Source organism: Siphateles boraxobius, unplaced genomic scaffold (assembly GCF_051911475.1).
Source record: "Siphateles boraxobius isolate OS27281-9 unplaced genomic scaffold, OSU_SipBor_1 345, whole genome shotgun sequence".
Classification (NCBI taxonomy): domain Eukaryota; kingdom Metazoa; phylum Chordata; class Actinopteri; order Cypriniformes; family Leuciscidae; genus Siphateles; species Siphateles boraxobius.
In genome coordinates, this window is record NW_027508970.1 from 100,752 (window position 1) to 125,000 (window position 24,249).

The 24,249-nt window shown below is 44.7% G+C and overlaps 1 protein-coding gene across 1 annotated transcript in view; it reads right to left on the reverse strand.

The window, feature by feature from the left end:
• LOC143702179 (neurexin-2-like) overlaps positions 1-24,249 on the reverse strand; it is an 84,004-nt gene that overhangs the window by 46,907 nt on the left and 12,848 nt on the right. The gene's annotated exons all lie outside the window — the stretch shown is intronic.

Below are 24,249 nucleotides of genomic sequence, written 5' to 3' on the forward strand. Positions count from 1 at the left end.
TGAATTAGTAAGTATTAATGCTCAATCGAATGAGGTAGTTCACTATTAGCTAATCAATAACAACTATTTTTCATACCTTACTGAAGACTAATAACAACTACTATTGCAGGTTCATAATTAACATGCATAATGCATAATTTATAATAAAAGGTAACCCACTTGTAATGACTCAAGTGTTACATCCTTCTAAAGGATCTACTAATTATTTGGATCAGTATTCTTTAGTCATTACTAGTGTGTTCCCATGATCTTCACTTTAGATACTGATCCAAATTATTAGTAGTTCCTTTAGAAAAAGATGTAGTAACACTTGATTCATTACTAGTGGGTTACACCATTATTTTATATTATACATTATGCATTATTAATAATAATTATGATCCTGTATATAGTAGTTCTTATCAGTCTTCAGTGAGGTATGAAAAATAGTAGTTACTGATTAGCTAATAGTGAACTATTACAACTGAGCGCTATTACTTATTCATTTATCAGTGTTTCTTGTTAGTTAATAGTAGTTCTACCAGAAAGACTTAGGAGGCAAAATGACGTAACAAAGCATACATTTATTAACAGCCCAGCAAGCATTTATAAAGTTGTTTGGCTTAGGCCCCGTCCGTAACTCGCAATCCGAGGGTTACGGCATCTGCATTTCCTGCCTGAAGATGAAGGCAGGGGGCGCAGCCGACCCCCAGGAGGAATGGGTTTGAGTGAGAGTGAGAGACCCCCGGGAGGTATGGGATAGGGATAGAGTTAGAGTGAGAGACCCCCGGGAGGTATGGGTTCGAGTTAGAGTTAGAGTGAGAGACCCCCGGTTGGTATGGGTTAGAGTTAGGGTGAGAGACCCCCGGGAGGTATGGGTTAGAGTTAGGGTGAGAGACCCCCGGGAGGTATGGGTTAGAGTGAGAGACCGCCAGGGAGGTATGGGTTAGAGTTAGGGTGAGAGACCCCCTGGAGGTATGGGTTAGAGTGAGAGACCCCCAGGGAGGTATGGGTTAGAGTTAGGGTGAGAGACCCCCGGGAGGTATGGGTTCGAGTTTGAATTAGAGTGAAAGACCCCCGGGTGGTATGGGTTAGAGTTAGGGTGAGAGACCCCCAGGGAGGTATGGGTTAGAGTTAGGGTGAGAGACCCCCGGGAGGTATGGGTTCGAGTTTGAATTAGAGTGAAAGACCCCCGGGTGGTATGGGTTAGAGTTAGGGTGAGAGACCCCCGGGAGGTATGGGTTAGAGTGAGAGACTCCCGGGGAGGTATGGGTTAGAGTGAGAGTGAGAGACCCCCGGGGAGGTATGGGTAAGAGTGAGAGTGAGAGACCCCCGGGGAGGTATGGGTTAGAGTGAGAGTTAGAGTGAGAGACCCCCGGGGAGGTATGGGTTAGAGTGAGAGTTAGAGTGAGAGACCCCCGGGGAGGTATGGGTTAGAGTGAGAGTGAGAGACCCCCGGGGAGGTATGGGTTAGAGTGAGAGTGAGAGACCCCCGGGGAGGTATGGGTTAGAGTGAGAGTGAGAGACCCCCGGGGAGGTATGGGTTAGAGTGAGAGTTAGAGTGAGAGAACCCCAGGGAGGTATGGGTTAGAGTGAGAATGAGAGTGAGAGACCCCCGGGAGGTATGGGTTAGAGTGAGAGTTAGAGTGAGAGTGAGAGACCCCCGGGGAGGTATGGGTTAGAGTATGAGTGAGAGTGAGAGACCCCCGGGGAGGTATGGGTTAGAGTGAGAGTGAGAGACCCCCGGGGAGGTATGGGTTAGAGTGAGAGTTAGAGTGAGAGACCCCCGGGGAGGTATGGGTTAGAGTGAGAGTGAGAGACCCCCGGGAGGTATGGGTTAGAGTGAGAGTTAGAGTGAGAGCCCCCGGGGAGGTATGGGTTAGAGTGAGAGTTAGAGTGAGAGACCCCCGAGGAGGTATGGGTTAGAGTGAGAGTGAGAGACCCCCGGGAGGTATGGGTTAGAGTGAGAGTTAGAGTGAGAGCCCCCTGGGAGGTGTGGGTTAGAGTGAGAGTGAGAGACCCCCGGGGAGGTATGGGTTAGAGTGAGAGTGAGAGACCCCCGGGGAGGTATGGGTTAGAGTGAGAGTTAGAGTGAGAGACCCCCGGGAGGTATGGGTTAGAGTGAGAGTGAGAGACCCCCGGGGAGGTGTGGGTTAGAGTGAAAGTGAGAGACCCCGGGGAGGTATGGGTTAGAGTGAGAGTTAGAGTGAGAGACCCCCGGGGAGGTATGGGTTAGAGTGAGAGTGAGAGTGAGAGACCCCCGGGGAGGTGTGGGTTAGAGTGAGAGTGAGAGACCCACGGGGAGGTATGGGTTAGAGTGAAAGTTAGAGTGAGAGACCCCTGTGAGGTATGGGTTATGGTTAGAGTTAGAGTGAGAGACCCCCGGGAGGTATGGGTTAGAGTGAGAGTGAGAGACCCCCGGGGAGGTATGGGTTAGAGTGAGAGTTAGAGTGAGAGACCCCCGGGAGGTGTGGGTTAGAGTGAGAGTGAGAGACCCCCGGGGAGGTATGGGTTAGAGTGAGAGTTAGAGTGAGAGACCCCCGAGAGGTATGGGTTAGAGTGAGAGTGAGAGACCCCTGGGAGGAATGGGTTATGGTTAGCGTTAGAGTGAGAGACCCCGGGGAGGTATGGGTTATCGTTAGAGTTAGAGTGAGAGACCCCCGGGGAGGTGTGGGTTAGAGTGAGAGTGAGAGACCCCCGGGAGGTATGGGTTATGGTTAGAGTTAGAGTTAGAGTGAGAGACCCCCAGGAGGTATGGGTTAGAGTAAGAGTTGGAGTGAGAGACCCTTGGGGAGGTAAGGGTTAGAGTGAGAGTTAGAGTGAGAGACCCCCAGGAGGTATGGGTTAGAGTGAGAGTTAGAGTGAGAGACCCCCGGGAGGTGTGGCTTAGAGTGAGAGTTAGAGTGAGAGACCCCCGGGGAGGTATGGGTTAGGGTTAGAGTTAGAGTGAGAGACCCCCGGGAGGTATGGGTTAGAGTGAGAGTGAGAGACCCCCGGGGAGGTATGGGTAAGAGTGAGAGTGAGAGACCCCCGGGGAGGTATGGGTTACAGTGAGAGTTAGAGTGAGAGACCCCCGGGGAGGTATGGGTTAGAGTGAGAGTTAGAGTGAGAGACCCCCGGGAGGTATGGGTTAGAGTTAGAGTGAGAGACCCCCGGGAGGTGTGGGTTAGAGTGAGAGTTACAGTGAGAGACCCCCGGGGAGGTATGGGTTAGAGTGAGAGTCTCCCGGGGAGGTATGGGTTAGAGTTAGGGTGAGAGACCCCTAGGGAGGTATGGGTTAGAGTTAGAGTGAGAGTGAGAGACCCCCGGGGAGGTATGGGTTAGAGTGAGAGTTAGAGTAAGAGACCCCCGGGGAGGTATGGGTTAGAGTGAGAGTCCCCCGGGGAGGTATGGGTTATGGTTAGAGTTAGAGTGAGAGACCCCCGGGAGGTGTGGGTTAGAGTGAGAGTTAGAGTGAGAGACCCCTGGGGAGGTATGGGTTAGAGTGAGAGTCCCCCAGGGAGGTATGGGTTAGAGTTAGGGTGAGAGACCCCCAGGGAAGTATGGGTTATGGTTAGAGTTAGAGTGAGAGACCCCCGGGAGGCATGGGTTAGAGTGAGAGTTAGAGTGAGAGACCCCCGGGGAGGTATGGGTTAGAGTGAGAGTTAGAGTGAGAGACCCCCAGGGAGGCATGGGTTAGAGTGAGAGTGAGAGACCCCCGGGGAGGCATGGGCTAGAGTGAGAGTGAGAGTGAGAGACCCCCGGGGAGGTTTGGGTTACAGTGAGAGTGAGAGACCCCCGGGGAGGTATGGGTTAGAGTGAGAGTGAGAGACCCCCGGGGAGGTATGGGTTAGAGTGAGAGTTAGAGTGAGAGACCCCCGGGGAGGCATGGGTTAGAGTGAGAGTGAGAGACCCCCGGGGAGGCATGGGTTAGAGTGAGAGTGAGAGACCCCCGGGGAGGTATGGGTTACAGTGAGAGTTAGAGTGAGAGACCCCCGGGGAGGTATGGGTTAGAGTAAGAGTTAGAGTGAGAGACCTCCGGGGAGGCATGGGTTAGAGTGAGAGTTAGAGTGAGAGACCCCCGGGGAGGCATGGGTTAGAGTGAGAGTGAGAGACCCCCGGGGAGGCATGGGTTAGAGTGAGAGTGAGAGTGAGAGACCCCCGGGGAGGTATAGATTAGAGTAAGAGTGAGAGTGAGAGACCCCCGGGGAGGTATGGGTTAGAGTAAGAGTGAGAGTGAGAGACCCCCGGGGAGGTATGGGTTACAGTGAGAGTTAGAGTGAGAGACCCCCGGAGGTATGGGTTAGAGTTAGAGTGAGAGACCCCCGAGGAGGTAGGGGTTACAGTGAGAGTGAGAGTGAGAGACCCCCAGGGAAGTATGGGTTACAGTGAGAGTTAGAGTGAGAGACCCCCGAGGAGGTAGGGGTTACAGTGAGAGTTAGAGTGAGAGACCCCCAGGGAAGTATGGGTTACAGTGAGAGTTAGAGTGAGAGACCCCCGGGGAGGTATTGGAAGGGACTGTCCTGGTGGTGGTGGGGAGGATGGAGGTGAATGTTGGCATCAGCATCTGTGAGCTCAGACATGTGCAAGTACCGAACTTTTATCCTGCAATTATTAGAACACGATTGGTTAGATGGTGAAGGGTAATAAGTGACGTAACAATTGAGTCTTCCTGGCAGAACTTACGCTAAAGCTTGAATTTAATAGAATGTTAATAGTGCGTTACTCATTTGTTCCTGTGTAGTTATTCATTAATGAAGGAACGGTATTCTGAAGTGTTACCAAATGTGCTTCTAATTCCAGCATGTGGAAGAACTACAAGAAGAAAAATGTGAAAATTTTTGATAATATTTAGTATTTTATATTTTCCTTTGCAAAACACACTTACAGAAGGCTCTTTAAGCCTTCTCTTCTTCTTCTTTAAGCTCTTTATGTCTCTCTCTCTCTCTCTCTCTCTCTCTCTCTCTCTCTTCTCTCTCTCTCACTCTCTCTCTTTCTCTCTCTCTTCTCTCTCTCTCTCTCTCTTTCTCTCTCTCTCTCTCTCTTCTCTCTCTCTCTCTCTCTCTCTCTCTCTCTCTCTCTCTCTCTCTCTCTCTCTTTCTCTCTCTTCTCTCTCTCTCTCTCTCTCTTTCTCTCTCTCTTTCTCTCTCTCTCTCTCTTCTCTCTCTCTCTCTCTCTCTCTCTCTCTCTTCTCTCTCTCTCTCTCTCTTCTCTCTCTCTCTTCTCTTTCTCTCTCTCTCTCTCTCTCTCTCTCTCCTCTCTCTCTCTTCTCTCTCTCTCTCTCTCTCTCTCTCTCTCTCTCTCTCTCTCTCTCTCTCTCTCTCTCTCTCTCTCTCTTTAATGATGTAAATGCAAAGTGTCTCATCAGACAGCAGATGTTTCTGTGTAAGATCTGCTGGATTCAGCTCATTGAAAACACATTTCACGTCTCTTGAGCAGTTTTAACACATTTGCCTGTTGAATCCTCTGATTGAGAGCGACGGGAAACGGAAAACTCAAACCTTTACTTCACTGTGTTTGCTTTAAAACCATTTGTCGGGATCATTCACACTTTGAATAATAATTATGTTTTTGCCCGTTCTGACTGAACGTGTCCAATTAAACCTGTGCTGATAAAGGCTGACACCGACGACTTTATCCGGCAAACCATGTTTTTATTCAGTGACTATCAAACACAAGCCAAAACCATTTCTCTTCGCAACAAAATGCAAACCAGCTTCTAATGAAATACAGGATCTGAATGGCTGTCACTGACAATTATCAGCTTTTCTGGCTGGTTTTCTCTTCATGGCAAAAACTCAAAGTTCTGTCAAATACTTCTGTCAGTTTCTAACCATGAAAACTAGCTGAGAAACATCTCTTCCTCTTTCACCAACTGCACCCTAGAGAAGCGTTTCCCAGAGCGCTCGCATCGCATCGGCGTTCTCTTGTTCGCCGTACAGGCAACACATTTTTATGTCTGCTGTCGTTCTCTTGGGGTTTGACCTTTGACCTCACTGAAAGGACGTCAAATGGGGATTCATCAAATGATCAGCATGTCAAACTTCTTTCTCAGGGCTTTTTTTGTTCTGTACCCTCTTAGAAATAGAGGATCCAAAAGCGGTGATGCAATTGAAGAACCCTAGAGAACCTTTCAGTTATCAGTTCTTGAAAGAACTACTTTATTAATGAAGAACCTTCTGTGCGACGGAAGGATTATTCATGGATACATATATATCGATGCCGATAAAGAAGCTTTGTTTTGAAGAGTGTGTGAAGGTAGTTTGAGATGTTTCTCACGGTGGAAAGAGGGAATCGGTGGTTGTTCTTCGCTCTTAAAGACCTCATGATATGATGAGCTGGGTTTTCTTGCGCTAACGTACAACTGAAACAGAAAGCTGGTGTGTGTGTGTGTGTGTGGTCATTCGGCCTGTGTTATTACGGTGAATAAATGATTACGGAGAGAGTTAACCAGCTGTCAGCCACTGTGAGACCCGTTGAGAGAGAGACACGTTAGAGACCGTAGCAAACACTCATCTGAAGACTACACACAACCTTACGGCCCGTGCACACCCGGACGATTATCGCGCACGCTTTTCGTCGACGTGTAACGCCTCAGGACTAAACAAAGGGCACTAATGTGAGTATGCACACCGACGCGCAAAACGGCAAGCGTAAAGCGTAATAATAAAAAAAATGCCTCAGGTTAGTTTTTTTTGTTTGATCGTCGTGTTAAAAACCGATCAATGAGGCGCTTTTGTTCACGTGCCTGGAGCTGCTGAAGTTACAGTACCTGGTAGCACTCAAGCACAGAACGGTCTTGCCGAGCACACATTGATAGAAGACGACAAAGAAGAGGAAGTAAGTAGACGAAGAAGAAGATGCAACAAGGCAAGATTAATGCTGGTCTCTGTTGTGTCCAAACACAAAGAACTTTATGACAGCGCAGCACCACCTTGTGTCCCGAGGTATTACTGTTTTAAAATAAGCGCCATCTACTTGCAGGGAGTGAATTTGCACGTTCACTCAGCGCCTCGCCAGTGAAAATCGCTTGGGTATGAACACAAAGACACGTTGAAAAACATCTTGAAAAACAGTGTGCACGAGGCTTTATATGAACATCACACATTCATGAACAGGCACAAGTAACACACACTCATGTTTGACTTCATTCATTGTGGCTGACGTTCAGAGTTTATAAGCTGATCCAGACGGCTGACTTCAGCGGCCTGTTATTGTCTCAAGACAGTCATGTGATATTTGCTTTCGCAATTAATGAAATCTGTTTCCCTGCGGATGCTGCTTTTTAAAACCTTCTGTGATTTTAACTGTGATGTAACTGCATGTTATGAAATAAGACTGAACTTCACCAGCAGAGTCTCTGTCTTTATGACCGGACTAATGAACTACATTACCCCAAAAATAAGTTGTGTTTTTTCTCATCTGAAACAAGTTGTGACTGATATACTGCAATTAACATCAAATGCGTGATAAATGTGTGCTTAAGATTATTTGTAAAGCACATTTCACACGCTGCAAGTTTCAGTTTTACTTTAAATAAATCAAGGCTTGTCATTAATAATAAATGCTGTTTATGATGAATACATATATTTGTCATTCCTGCTATATTCTGAATACAGTTGAATTGAAAGGATGCAACTTTACATGACGAACTCTCTCTCATCGCTGCACGTGTATATGGGATCAAATTCCCGCCAAATGTATGCGGCCACGGATCAAAATATAATAAGCGTGAATCAAAAAATAACAAGCATGAAAAAAAACTTTAAACACATTAAAAAATATTTTTTACAAAAGTTAAACTTGTGTTCATGCTTTCTTTAAAATTATGTTTTCCGTGGTTTTATTACTCTGTACTTTGCGCTCTCTTTCATTTTCTGCTCATAATTTATTTTTTTGTACTTGTGCTGTTTTTCTCTTCGCTCTTCTTTCCATGTTCTGCGCTTCCTCTTCCAAATGTTGCAGTTCGAGTTTCATGTAAATTAGGGCGGGCTTAAGCGTCACCATTGGTCCACTAGTTCTAGATTGACAGCTCCTCCTCTAGCCAATCAATCGAAGAGGGGAGTTGACGTCACTCCAATGCGACTCGCTCTACTGATGCTCTCTCGTACAGGTGAAGACAAGTTTATTTTAAACTTTACAAGGTCTTTTAAGTAGTAAAGCTATCTGAACTCTGGACATATACAAATAATTAAATTCCTCTTTTTTGAGGTAGCCTACATTTTAATGCGCACACTGGTAATTGGTGTTAAACAATACTTGGCTCATGATGTTTATATGCTAAGGCAGCTCTAAAACATCATGCAGTTTTGAAACACTACATTTCTTTGCAAAAATTAAGTTAAAAACGGCCATTATACCCGTCTGAAGAATTTAGGACTTTGACCTTTCAACGCTACAGACATCCTACCTTTATATATATATATATATATATATATATTATTTAGTTCCATTACAGACAAGGCATACAGTGCAAAAAGTACAAGACAAATACAAAGGCATTTGTGGTTCAGTTCAGAGTATGTAAAACAATCAACAACAACAACAACTAACATTTAAAATAAACCTGTAGCCTTTGTAAAAGGAGAAAAACGCACAGCCTACCTGGTGATCCGTTACAGTTAAATACGCTATCCTCAAACATGTTCTTAATTGTTGTTGTTAAGCGATCATATAGCCTTCGTAGCCTGGTAAATTAATTCTAGACTAGATGTACCATTTGACAAAAGATTAATGAAAATGATAGTGTACAGGAGATTACAGAAACCAGGTGGATTTGATATGCAGTGATTTATTATCGTTATTGTGTTCATTTACATAGCTACATAATTGCATATTACTTTAGGATTAATGTTTTAAATATAGCTTCAATTTTTAATACAGCAACATGAAGATTATTGAAAAGATCAGGGATAGGTAACGTCGTTTCTGGATTGCCGCTGTCCTGCAGAGTTTAGCGTCAACTCAGATAAAAACCCAGCAGTATTAATAATCCTAAAGATGATGATTAGCTGGTTCAGGTGTGTTTGATTAGGGTTGGAGGAGCTAAACTCTGCACCCAGGAGGACTGACATTGCCCTTCCATGTCATAGATTAAATATGAAAGTAAAACGGCCAGTAGGTGGTGGAAAGTTACTGTCTTTATGAGTGAGTGAGTGAGTCATTCATTCAAACTTCTCGTTCAAATCAGGAATTCTTTAATGAAACACTGTTGTGTGGCTTGCAGGAGATCGACGCTCACAGTGCAAGGTCCAGAAGTAAGGCCAGGGCATTAAAGGTGAATATGATGGATCATCAGACCGGCACAACTGTGACAGGTCCTCGTCGTTAGGGTGACGAATTTAACGATAACGGATCTCCAGGTAGACGTAACAGGTCGAGTTGCAGGCACACATACAGTTTAACGGTGTCCTGCCACAGAAAGATTTTTGAGCTGATGGTTATCTTCACCTGTAGCTACGAGAGAGCATCAGTAGAGCGAGTCGCATTGGAGTGACGTCAACTCCCCTCTTCGTTTGATTGGCTAGAGGAGGAGCTGTCAATCTAGAACTATTGGACCAATGGTGACGCTTAAGCCCCCCCTAATTTACATGAAACTCGAACTGCAACATTTGGAAGAGGAAGCGCAGAACATGGAAAGAAGAGCGAAGAGAAAAACTAAATTATGAAAAAAATAAATAAATTATGAGCAGAAAATGAAAGAGAGCGCAAAGTACAGAGTAATAAAACCAAGGAAAACAATTTAAAAGATAGCATGAACACAAGTTTATGTTTGTAAAAAATATTTTTTTATGCGTTTAAAGTTTTTATTCATGCTTGTTATTTTTTGATTCACGCTTATTATATTTTGATCCGTGGCCGCATACATTTGGCGGGAATTTGATCCCATAGTTTTACTGTCTGCAGCCAGAAATACAGACACATGGCGCCACAAACACTGATGATGCTCATATCTGTCGGATTTTATCCCACACAAACACACAAGTGTGTATTTCACGAGGTTTCATCATTCACAACGCCTCTAGCCAAAGAACACAGTTGTGCTGTAGAAGAGTCAACGAATACTGTACAACCAATCAACTGCCGTAAATACTGGATTCCACATTTCTCACCAATCATGACTGTAGTTCATTTAAACAGTCCTGCAATATCACAAACGCATTTGTAAAATTACAAAATACATAGTCCCTAAATAAACTCACATTAAAAACATGTAAACGACCATTCGAAAGTTTATTGTTTCTTTGAGAGTCTCTTCTGCTCACCAAGGCTGCATTTATTTGATCAAAGATACAGTAAAAACAGTGAAATATTATTATAATGTAAATCAGCTGTTTTCTATGTGAATATATAGTAAAGTGTAATTTATTCCTGTGATCAAAGCTGAATTTTCAGCATCATTACTCCAGTCTTCAGTGTCACATGATCCTTCAGAAATCAGCATAATATGATGATTTTGATGCTCAAGAAACATTTATGATTATTATCAGTGTTGATATTTTTGTGGAAACCGTCATACATTTTATTTTTCAGGATTCCTTGATGAATAGAAAGTTCAAAAGAACAGCAATTATTTGAAATAGAATATTTTGCTACATTATAAATGTCTTAAATGCAGCAGTGATGAATTAAAGTATTCATTTCTTTCACAAATTCTCACCGAACGGTAGTGCATTATACTAATTTCATATAAAAATAGCAGTTTCAAATGAGCTACATCATGTCACACAACAGGATATGTCAATTTCGTACAGTAAATCATGTCACCTTTCCCATTTACAGTACTCAGCAAAGGCTAGTTTTCTAATTTTACCCGTTCCTCCAGACAATCATCATGTGAAGGTCAGTGACGGGTATTACAATCCACTTGTGTGCAAACACATTAAATATGCATTTAACGCTGAACCACTGGGGAAATTATGTAATGTGTGGAAAGTGATTACAAGACAAGCGTTTTCCACAGTTGAGGCTTTTGCCTAGTCGTGACTCGTGTAACATGAACGCACAGCTTCATGTGATTTACGAGAAGAAAAATCATCTGTCGCTCCAGTAAGAGACACTAATGCGATCAGCTGCTGTAAAACTGCATTCGCCTGTTGGACACGTCATTTACCTGTCAGACGCATGAAGCATCGACGGAAGATCAACACACACAGCGTCTTTGTGTTTCTACACACTATACAAAATAATGTTTCATATAAGTCATGTTCATGTCTGGTCTAGTTCATAGTTTCATTAGCCGCGTTTCCACTGCCGGGGCAGGGCCGAGCCGTGCTAGTGCGTGCCAGGGCCAGTCGCGTATCCACTATCACTTCCGGGGCTTGATCGGGGCTTACTCAGGGGCCAACGGCCAGGATTTCTGGCCCGTCGAAAACCTCGGGCCAAAGCGGGCCAGCTCGAGCTAGAAGCGTGGGCAAGGTAAAAGGCGGAGTTTATCGGTGTTAGGGAAAGTTATGGTCTGCGGCAAAGCCGGCAAGATGCTAATTTCACTTTTTTATATCGCGCAAAATAATCGCTGCTGTACTGGTCTGTCGAAGATACCAAAGCTCTTCTGAGCATTTGGGCAGAAGAAAGGGTACAACGTCAATTTGACGGCGTGTGAAGAAACGAGGATGTTATAAAATACATCGTTGCTGAATTTTCTAAGCTAAGCATTCAGCGAGCAACGCTTCAAGTTCGGGAAAAAATAAAAAAGTTGCGGGCGCAGTATTGTACAAGGTGATTAAAATGCACAATGGACAAAGCGGAGCTCAGAGAATAAACTTTCCATGGTTCGACATGATGGGCGGTGTGCTGGGTCACCGTCCCTCTGTTAGTGGCGACTCTGTTAGTGGCATGTATTAATATACATGCTATCTTCCTAACTTAAAAAAACAAAGAAAACAACTTCATAATACCCGCTGAAATGGTTTGGGTTATATGACAATTGATCCAGAAAGGCGTGTTAGGGGCGGGGTTTAGGGCAGCGTTGCGGGGCTACTGGCCCGGCAGTGGAAACGCAAGCCCGGTGCTTTAGGCCTGAGGCCACTGGCTCGGCTCGGCTCGGCTCGCTGTTATCCCTGCCCCGGCCCTGGCCCGACAGTGGAAACACGGCTATTGTCATGTTCTGTTTAGTTTAGTTTGCATCGGTTTCCCTGTCTCCATTTCCAGTTCTTGGTTGAGTTCATGGTTTCTTATTGAGTTAAACACCTGTTTCTTGTACCTTAGTTTTTTCTGTTTATTGTTCAGTGTTCACAAATCATTCTGGTCATTTGGATCAAGTCACACTACAACCGTGACAGAACACCGAACCTCAGGAATAGATCGAGAATGGAAGTAAAGCTGTCTGGCATGAGCAGGATAACCGTGCCCTTGAGGACCACACAGGGGGTTTGACCTGCCGTACCCTATATTGCTCTCTCTGTGTTTTTCATACCAGCTTGAATGAGTGTACAAGGATACGGTCCTCGAGGGACATTCGATGTATGTGGAGTGGGTGATGGTCCAGTGTAAATCCATGTTACATGTAAGAAAACGTGCATAAACTACAATGGAAACACATTATGTGTGTGATGACACACAACTCTACCTCTCATTCCAGCCGGATGATCCGACGGGAGCTGCTCGTATCTCAGCTTGCCTGACAGACATTTCTGGCTGGATGAAGGACCACCACCTTCAACTAAACCTTGCGAAGTCAGAGCTACTTGTGGTCCCGGCCAATCCAACACTTCATCACAACTTCTCCATTCAGCTAGGCTCATTATCCATTACTCCATCAAGGTCAGCCAGGAACCTTGGGGTTGTAATTGATGATCAACTGAACTTCACAGACCACATTGCTAGAACTGCCTGGTCGTGTAGATTTGCCTTGCACAACATTAGGAGGATCAGGCCCTTCCTATCAGAGCTACACAACTCCTTGTCCAAGCGTTTGTTCTATCCAGACTGGACTATTGTAATGCTCTCCTGGCTGGTCTTCCAGCATCAGTCAAACCTCTGCAACTGATCCAGATTCTGCAGCCAGAGTGGTCTTTAATGAGCCGAAGAGAATCACGTCACTCCTCTCCTCATAAACCTGCACTGGTTGCCATTTGCCACTCGCATTAAATTCAAGTCACTGATGTTTGCCTACAGAACAACCACTGGCTCTACATCTTTATGGCTAAACTCATTACTCCAGACTTATGTGTCTCCAGAAACTTGTGCTCTGCAAGCGAACGCCGTCTTGTGGTGCATCATCTCAAAGAGGCACAAAATCTTCACCTGGACTGTTCACCATGACTGTTCCTGCTGGAGGAATGATCTGCCCAACCCAACCAGAGTCTGAAGCCATTCTCAAGAAGCTGCTGACGACGCATCTTTTTCTGCACCACTTGATCCAGTAATACTAACACATTATCTTCTCTTCTATTCTATTTATAAAAAAATAAATAATAAAAAAATTACATGTCTTGGGTTAGATTAAACTGAGAAGCGTCATAGCACTTGCATATTGTTTTTATTGTTAGTTTAACTGCTTCTATTGTTCTCATTTGTAAGTCGCTTTGGATAAGTGTCTGCTAAATGAATAAATGTAAATGTAAAATGTACATTAACCGAACAAATTCCTCGTTGCGCATCAAAAAAGGCATGTGACTGCAATGGGACGGCATAACTGGACCAACCAGAAATCCGATCTCGTTGCGCAGCATCTGAAATGCTATTTTGGTCATTCTGAAATGCCTGAGCAAAGTCTGTCATCAAAGTGGTTTGTTATAAAAACCTCACAGAACTGTCTTACACGGCGGCGGCTCTTGCTCCCCTCAAGGAGCAGGGCGTTCGTTTTCTCAACTACCTCGATGGCTGATTGCTGATGCCGAGCGCGCTCAGTCACTGCTGAATTGCTGAACTGAGTCAATTCGAGGGCAAGATGGCAGTCCCACTGAAACTTTTTCAGAGGCTCCCGGAGCATATGGCATTTGCAGCAGAAGTCACAACGTTCGGGTTGCTTCATATGAGACCGCTTCACTGCCGAGTCCCGAGATGGCCATGGCAACAGGGCACTCTCACTCCGGCCTGCCGTCAGACCTTCAGCCCGTGGTCCAACCTCTCCTTTCTACAGGCCGGTGTTCCTCTGGAGAGAGTTTCCAGGCATGTTATTGTCTCTGCGTCAGGCTCTTATGGAGTCAGAAGCATCCGAGGTCGCCCTGTGCCTAAATCGTGCAGCTCTCATGACAGCGGGGAGTGGAGACTTCATCCCCAGACGGTTCAGCTGATTTGGGAACGCTTCAGAGACGCACAGGTAGATCCGTTGCCTCTCCAGACACTTCCCACTGCCAGTGGTTTTACTCCCTGACCGAGGGCACCCTCAGCTCAGTTGCTCTGGCACACAGCTGGCCGCGGCGTCTCCGCAAGTATGCGTTTCCCCCAGTGAGTCTGCTCGCACAGATCTTGTGCAAGATCAGGGAGGACGAGGAGCAGGTCCTCATGGTCGCCCCCTATTGGCCCGGCCAGACCTGGTTTCCTGAACTTGCACTCCTTGCGACAGCCCCCTCCCGAGCCAATTCCTCTGAGGAAGGACCTCCTTTCTCAGGGATGGAGCACCCGTGTCCCGATCTGTGGAACCTGCACGTGGAAGGTTTAAGTACTTTGCCACCTCAGGTGGTAACAACTATCACATCAGCTAGAGCCCTGTCCACCCAACACGCCTGTGCCTTGAAGTGGAACCTCCCGAGCTCACGACAGGGAGCTGTGGCTTGCGCAGGGCACTGGAATACAGCCATTGTGGCATTTTGGAACAGGACCCCATTTTTCAGACATCATGACTGAAAGGGAACCTCTCGGTTACGTTACGTCCCCTTACCACAACACCCCTCGGCTCCTCAGCGAAGAACATGAATGCGCGAATGCAACTCGAAGGTGACTTTTTACAACTCGAAGGTGATTGGGCTCTCGGACGAGACCCCATTCGTCAGACGTTGTGACGTAACGTCTCCGTTCCCTCCTTCAGGAAACGAGGTTTACATACGTAACAGAGATGTTTTGTATGATTCTGGTACATTTTTGGCTCACTGTGCACTGTCAGTTAAGAACGTCAATAGAACAAAAAAATTTAATATTGCATGTGTATTAAGTCTCACAGCATAAACGCAGCGTATATGTGTGTTTGAGAGCACAGGTGCGGTTCTGTTGTTAAGTGTTGATTGATCTCAGAGAAACAGAAGCACTGTCAGCTCTGTGGTTCTGCTTGGCACTGCAGATAACCTGTGTAATCCATACGCAGCATCTTAACTTGGTGCTGTGCTTCAGGCTCCTGCTTCTCCACGGCTCCAGGAGCTGATAATGTGTTAATGGGCCGTTTGTCTCGCAGATATATTGACTTATATACCCTAAAACCCCTGGTGACGAGACAGAGAGCATGTTCAGATAAGAAGGCGTAATCCCTCACTGAAACGCATTGAAGCGCTCCTGACGGGTTAAAGCGCTCTCAGTGTGTGTGTGTAACGAAATCACAGCGGCTCCTGTGGTTCACCACAAACACACTACTGTAATGCAGCAGTGGAGACAATGGATAAAATGAATAAAACAAAGCACAGCAATAGAGAGAGAGAGAGAGAGAGAGAGAGAGAGAGAGAGAGAGAGAGAGAGAGAGAGAGAGAGAGAGAAAGAGAGAGAGAGAGAGAGAAATGTGTGCAGTGAAGTGTTGTGTTTTCCTTGTTGTCACACACAATCTGCATCAACCACACCTACTGTACAACACACACACGCACACACACACACACGTGCTGAATACAGATGCCATCATGCAGCAGCTCATTTGCACAGATGAATTCATACGTGGCTGTTTCGACACTCCTCCAGGGATTGTTTAAAGACATGAGTCCTCAGAAGACACACGTTACACCTCATTTACTGTCACTTTCACTTCAATCAGTGTAAGACTTTAACAAGCTTCTGTCAGCAGAAAACCACTCGAAAACTAAAGCTGGGCAAGTTACGAGTTCAACCACAGTCACACAACTCATGCTGAACTAAAGGCTGATCAAACTCAGTGGACAATATCTTACAGATAATCACCACAATATAGAATTGCATAATGTCATTTTCATGATTAATATGTCTGTCGTGAAATAAGCAATGATGTTATTAATAAAACAAGATCATGTTATAAGATAATAAATGTTTTCAGATAATCTCTCTTGAAACACATTTTCTTCTTGTTTGAAGCATAAACTGTGCTAAATTTAATTAGATTTATGCTTTAAACTAAAAGAAATATAGAAATATAGTTTTAAAAAAAGTTTGGAAATAAATATCATCATCATCATCAGTCGGCTGCAGGGGAAGGTTGACAGTCAGTCACTTTTGTGACTTTCAAAGTAATTTGCTAAAACCAAGCAGGTTACTAGCCCTGCAAGGAGTGGGTCAGTTTCATGTCATGATTAGATAAGTATTATCATTCTAACAGTATTATTCTGGCACAACAACAATTGAAACACGACAGAATAAAACTTGAACACAAAATGTTCAACTAAAAAATTAAATCAATCACTCTTATGACAGCAGATTTGAAGTCACGAATAAATAACAAAATCTAAATTGACACAATCCAACTTACTGATTGTCCTGTGAACTGATTCATTGAAAGCATCTGTCTAAATAAAACAATTCACTAAAACAAATGATCTGAAGTGCTGAAATGCTTCTGATTCAGCAACACTGAGAGACATTAAACACTGCGCTGTGCTTCTGTCAATATTAGCTGGTTACTGGAAAAGCCACACTGAGTTTCTGACCGTGAGACAAAATATCACTTTCCTTGATAAAATCCTCCATCCAGGGCCGGCCCGTGGCATAGGCGGAATAGGCAAATGCTAGGGGCGCCACTCAATAGGGGCGCCAAAATGAGTGAACGAGTGAAATTTTTTTTTTTTTTTTAAAACATCAATTCAAAATACTACAAAATAGAGCAAAAAAACTCCACAAAAACTTAACTAAGTCCCCCGACTCCGGTCCGGCGCATCAATCTTCCCCCGCCCAGCGAGTGCTGGAAGTGCGTCAGAAACAGAGCGCGCGCGATCAGTTTACTGTTCAGGTAATTTGTTGTGTAGCGTCGCCCCTTCGCTGCATCCAATGTAGACAGCATTTCTTTCGTTTGAGGGCACTTAACACACTCAAGAACCCCGTAGAAACGGGGCTGGCAGCTCGAGCCAGGTCTAGACATGGTGAAAGTTACCTGATTGTGACGGATGGCCAAATTTACACACCATATTTTAGATTAGCATTATAGTCTGCAATAGATACAGTGCCAAACGGAAGAGAAGAGGATAAAAGGGGATAAAGACAGAGGTAATGTAATGAATGAACAGTTTATCTAATTGCATAGCAGTAAGATATATGATTTAATGGCAGTTATTTTTACCTTAAACTTTAAGCTAACAATTGTTCTGAGTTCTCCAGAGGCCCCAGACAGTGTGATTTGTAACAATCACGTCAGTTTTTTAGACTCATTCACTATCACTTTTATTAATTAATGTTTTACTCTACAGTTGTGCAGTTTTGAGGGGGATATATGGCATTTTTTAAATTTATTTGCCAAAATTGTTAATGATATTTATATAGGCTACAGGTTTATTAAGAGTAGCAACGTTTTATGTGAAATTAACATTAAAGAAGACATTTCGCAGTTTCATTCATGGTGAAAACATGAAACGTGCCATAGTTTAGTGGAAGATTGCTGCCATCAACTGCAAAACAAACACTTTTGCTAGCGCTCAATGAATAGTTTGTGCATGAATGACATTTGGACGATGACATCACTGTTTTATCCAGAGCGACTTTATATACTGAACAAAATTATAAACGCAACTAAACTGCAAAGCTGTAAATCTGTCTTGAAATAATATATATTGTAAAAAGCGCTATAAAAATTAACGGGACTTGAGTTGAATGCTAGATGTAATGCTCTTGCTATTTGTGTTTAGGCTGTAATGTGTGTGTGTGTGTATATATATATATATATATATATATATATATATATATATATACATACGTATATAGGATAAATAATCATGAACACAATGACAGGGCGAATTGGGCTGTGATGCATGGGGCACCAGGTAAAATCTTGCCTAGGGCAGCAAATTGGCCAGGGCCGGCCCTGCCTCCATCTTACTGTCATGGGGCTTTTCTAATAGATCTGGCAGCATTGATCAGCCGTCAGCTGGTGAGTAATGATATTATATTGATGCAGCATTAGACGAGCGCTGGCAGCTCATTTATTCTGGCCTAAACGACAAACTGCCCGGAGGCTAATGGACACCTCTGACTGCCGTTACATAAATCCAACATAATCACCCTCCGCATCAAATCAAAGAGCATAATTGCTAGTGAAAGAGAATTTGAATGTGTAGTGAGTCTGATTGTGCTAGATTAGCTCAGAACTGAGACTGTACTCCAGATAACTTCATATACACACAGTCTCACTTGTCATGTTTGTTTCTATGTACCATGTGCTCTCTTTTATCTGATTACTGGTTTATTTGCCCCACCTGTCCTCACCAAACGTGCCGCACAAGTCCTGAAAAGTGAAGTCAAAGCGTCTTGATCGCCCCCTGATGGCTGGTCCCAGTATTGCTCATAAACACCGAGTCTCGATCGCCCCCCGGTGGCTGGTCCCAGTATAGCTCATAAACACCGAGTCTCGATTGCCCCCCGGTGGCTGGTCCAAGTATAGCTCATAAACACCGAGTCTCGATTGCCCCCCGGTGGCTGGTCCCAGTATAGCTCATAAACATCGAGTCTCGATCGCCCCCCGGTGGCTGGTCCCAGTATAGTTCATAAACATCGAGTCTCGATCGCCCCCTGGTGGCTGGTCCCAGTATAGCTCATAAACATCGAGTCTCGATCGCCCCCCGGTGGCTGGTCCCAGTATAGCTCATAAACATCGAGTCTTGATCGCCCCCCGGTGGCTGGTCCCAGTATAGTTCATAAACATCGAGTCTCGATCGCCCCCCGGTGGCTGGTCCCAGTATAGCTCATAAACATCGAGTCTCGATCGCCCCGCGGTGGCTGGTCCCAGTATAGCTCATAAACATCGAGTCTTGATCGCCCCCCGGTGGCTGGTCCCAGTATAGTTCATAAACATTGAGTCTCGATCGCCCCCCGGTGGCTGGTCCCAGTATAGCTCATAAACATCGAGTCTCGATCGCCCCCCCGGTGGCTGGTCCCAGTATAGTTCATAAACATCGAGTCTCGATCGCCCCCCCGGTCGCTGGTCCCAGTATAGTTCATAAACATCGAGTCTCGATCACCCCCCCGGTGGCTGGTCCCAGTATAGCTCATAAACATCGAGTCTTGATCGCCCCCCCGGTGGCTGGTCCCAGTATAGTTCATAAACATCGAGTCTCGATCGACCCCCCGGTGGCTGGTCCCAGTATAGCTCATAAACATAGATTCTCGATCGCCCCCCGGTGGCTTATCCCAGTATAGCTCATAAACCCTGAGTCTAGATCGCCCCCCGGTGGCTGGTCCCAGTATAGCTCATAAACATCGAGTCTCGATCGCCCCCCGGTGGCTGGTCCCAGTATAGCTCATAAACACCGAGTCTCGTTCACCCCCCGGTGGCTGGTCCCAGTATAGCTCATAAACACTGAGTCTCGATCGCCCCCCGGTGGCTGGTCCCAGTATAGCTCATAAACACTGAGTCTCGATCACCCCCCGGTGGCTGGTCCCAGTATAGCTCATAAACACCGAGTCTCGATCACCCCCCGGTAGCTGGTCCCAGTATAGCTCATAAACACTGAGTCTCGATCGCCCCCCGGTGGCTGGTCCCAGTATAGCTCATAAACACCAAGTCTCGATCGCCCCCCGGTGGCTGGTCCCAGTATAGCTCATAAATCCCGAGTCTCGATCGCCCCCCGGTGGCTGGTCCCAGTATAGCACATAAAAATCGAGTCTCGATCGCCCCCCGGTGGCTGGTCCCAGTATAGTTCATAAACACAGAGTCTCGATCGACCCCCCGGTGGCTGGTCCCAGTATAGCTCATAAACACAGAGTCTCGATCGCCCCCCCGGTGGCTGGTCCCAGTATAGTTCATAAACACAGAGTTCCGATCGCCCTCTGGTGGCTGGTTCACATAAATAATTCTGTATTATACATCTTTAAGGCCAGACAAGTAATTTGTTGAGGTAAAGAAAGACTAAACGCCTGTACAAATATATATTCAAACACACATACCTATAGACTAAACACGTAATACGCATGTTGTCGCCGTCTGACCAAAAAAAAAAAACAGAGACATCTTCTTTTGTGCTCTTTAAATGATGACAGAATGATTTTTGAGACAAACTAGTAAATCCTGAAACCACACACATCAAAAGACTGCAATAACCTCAGCCGAACCGGAGTGCATCATGTTGGACCTTACAAGTCAGTGATCGCCCTTACCTGATCTCCAGATGCTTCAGTTTCAGCCATCTGGCCTTTTGTCCTTGTATTCTTGACAATTACTTACCTTTACCTATTAAAAACAAAGGAGAAATTGCACATTGCAATGAAAACCCATTTATTATTTTCAACATCAACCCTCGAAGGGAATCGCCACAGTGGCTGGCAGCTGGAAAACGACCCGGGGAGTCGGCGAGCAAGTCGAGAGAGATCAGAACTGAACTAGCCAAAGGATCCGGGTGAGTTAGTGAAATTGAGAGGTCAGGAGGAGGAGGAGGAGGAGGAGGAGGAGGAGGAGGAGGGACTGTGTGAGCCGCTCGTATGTGTGGGGTTGGAGGTTAGTACTTTAGTAAATAACAGCAGGTCAGACACAAAAATGGTTGTTAGTACAGTTACAACAAAGGTTTCATTCGGATTAGTAACAGAATTTGGGTTTTAGTCATTTAGTAGAGTAGTAGCAGTCAATTGGTGAAATCCTTTGCGATTTGATTCGACAAAGAGTTTGAATTGTCACGTTTGGTGGGTTTTGAGGTTAAGAGGAAGGAAAATGAACAATCCAAAAACCATCACAACATGGGGAAGAAGCCATGCAGTTGGATGAGCAAATGAAGATGGCGTCAAAATGGGAATGTTCAACTAATGGACACAATCAAACAAATCTAAGCAAAAGCGCTCAGCAGCCGATGGCAGAGAGGAGTCGAAACTGAGTCACAACACGGCACAGATGGCAAGAAAAGGGCATTTAGTTGATTAAGGGGTTAAATCTGAAGGTGGGGCACAACAAAATGAGCACTTGAAGTCCACAGGTTTGCGTGCAAGCCGAGATTCTTCCGGCTTGGGCATCGCAGACTCCCTCTCGCTGCAAGCGGATGAAAGCATGCACACAAAAGGACTCGGAAACGTCACACAGATGAGTGTAAATGAGCGATGCTAATGTTCATCTGCACTGAGAGCTGTCAGTCATCTACGACTGTCCGAATGCCAATTACCAAGCCTGCATTGGGCCAAATAACCCGATCGCGCGTTCTCCCAGACCGGCCTGAAATATTGTTATTCTAGGGCGCCGAACCCCTGCCAGAGTTCATTAGATCTGTATAATTGCATACTAATGCTAGCAGCCCGAGCTGATAACATCATCCTGAAGTAGCCAGGGTCCTGTCAATCATGCTAGCCCTCGCCACCTTTATTATTCCCAAGCCGGGTCTAAATTATTCCTATTACTGGGGGCGTGGCTTTATGCATCTCTGTAGGTTCATAAATATGCATATATGTATATGTGCTGGGCAACATATACATACACAAATACCAAAGTAAGAGTGTGTTAGAGTGTTGTTAATCAGTTAGTATTGATGTTAATGAACACAGTTCCTACATTATAGAAATTCTCCTGATTCTGTGCCGCGCTGGGCAGGGCAGGGCAGGGCAGGGCAGGGGGCGGAGCCTAATGTTTGACGAGTCCAGTGACAGGCAGTAAAGGACATCCTCTCTGAGACACACGCCTCACACTGAGTTCACTGTGTTTTTAAAACATTAAAATATAAATATAAACATTGTATGTAAAACTGAAAATTAGAAATGTTGCTCCGGCAACTAACTGAAATAAACATGTTTAAGAACTACAATTGCCAAAAGATAAACTGAAATCTAAAAGCTAAATTTATATTTATAAAATTACAAAAAAAATTTAAAAATTCAAATGACAAAAGCACAAAACAAAATGACTTAAAATAAAATTCAAGTGAAAACTGAAAGTATAAAAATAAAAGCCAATTCAAAGAGCCACTATAATAGCATATAAATGATAGTAAAACAGCTGGGCTTTGTTTTGATGGGATGAAGATCTGCAGTCCGTTTCTCACCTGTACGTCAGTGTAAATCTTCCCGCATCGATAACGTCTCCCTGGGAAGTTCTATAGCTACTGAGCTTCAGTAATAATGAATTGTTCATGTTTAATAATTAGGTTAGTTGTCCTATGGGTATGTGCACTAATGAAACCATCGCTCAGCCTGACCTCAGTGAATAAACGCCTGGCTTTGGTCGAGTGCGATGAAGAACAGAACTCAAACGCTCTCGGATCCGCTGGATAAATCTCGTAACGGGGAGTTTTACGACCCACCCCGAACCAGCGGCAGTAAATCCGGCCGGAGAGACGAGGATCATCACCTTGAGCCGGATATCAAACCTGCTGATGATGGATCGAGATGCTGAGAACCAGAAGGAGTTTCTCAGCTCAATATCTCATATTCATATTAATATTCTAGCCAGTTTCAAGAGCTCAACATCCATACTGTCTGCCACTGGATCCATCACCACCTCACACGGTTAAACATACAGTCAAACTTTCATCGTGGGACTCGAGTTTACTATTACTCTGCAAGTTCTTCATAAAGTAATTCAACATGATGAATAAGATATTTAACTCTAGATCTGGTTCCTGACAGGAAGGGAGGGCGTAGGATGGACAAAACAAAGTGAAAAGGATGATCGAATGAGACAAGAGTGAATCTCTGTAGTTTCATTGCTACCTTGATACCAATGGGAATTTGTGTAGTCAGTATAAGCAAACAGAATAGAAATAGGAAACGGAAATCCAGGGCAAACCAAAGTAGAAGACAATTAGAATGATATCTACCATATAATGCAGTTTGTTTACCATAGCGTGTCCAATGCCTGAGTGCTTTAGGAAAAAACAAGGGAAGGGAAAGAAAATATATAGAATAATGACAAATCGTGAAGTCAATAAAGGTCTTTTAAAAGGCAGCGGTCGTAGCCTGTTAACTGTCTGTTTTATTGCCTTTCAGTGATTATCACAGATTAGGTGTCGTTCGAAAGTTTAAACACTCAAAATTCATCCTTTTGAAATTGAACACTTTATTTCAATGGAAACCGTACTTGAAAACATTTTCGGCGGCTCAATTTTTGTGATATCAACTTCAAATTTAGAACATTGCTTGGTTAGACGTATGTGATCTTAAAGGCCAAATTATTTCATAACATATGTATAAAATAACGTTTTTTACACATTTATTTTCCAAAGCCTTCATGAATTCCAAACGCTCAAGTTCAGATCTTCGGAGCGAGTGACAGTTAACAGGTTACACCAGCCTGGCTCTTTCTTTTCCTGATTTTGATTTTGCCCAAAGGAATTAAGATCCAAATTTACAGAATTCTTTCTCTTCATTGAAGGATTTGTCAACCAAAAGAATAACATGACAACAGTATTGTTATTATGGTTAGTACGTCAGTACGCAAGTTAATTCTGAAGAAAACAACAGATGGCCCACATTCCGTGAATGACACGATGTTAGTCATTTCAAAGGAACACAAAGAGGTCAAAATGAAAAGTAAACTGGAAGAATCTGAAGCTGTTTGGTTAGTAAGAAGACACAAGAGTTAGGAAACCACGTGGGAAGATTAGGGGAGGGGCTGATTCGAGTGGGAGGGGCTAGAGGAACAGCAGTCGTTCTGATTGGCTAGTCCTGTGAGTGGGCATGGCCTGTTTGCGGGCGGGGCTCGTTACTGGCAAATTTGGCCAAGCTTGGTTTTTGAAGTAGAGCAAGAAATCGATCTTCTGTGGCTGACGACTGAAAGGAGGCAAAAACACAACAGTATGAACAACATGAAAAGGAAAACATCTTATTTGAACTTTCAACACGTTTCAGAAACATGAAAAGACATCCTTCTGCCGCCAGCTTGAACCTGAAAAGAAAAGATTAGCTGTGATTAGGAAGAATCGCCCAGACCGGATTCAGATCCAGACCCATGCCTCAGTTCAGTCAGACCTGATCAGACCTGTGTGTGTGTGTGTGTGTGTGTGTATGTGTGTTTGAGTGTGTGTGTGTGTGTGCTGTAGATGAGAACAATCGCTCAGATTGTGTGTG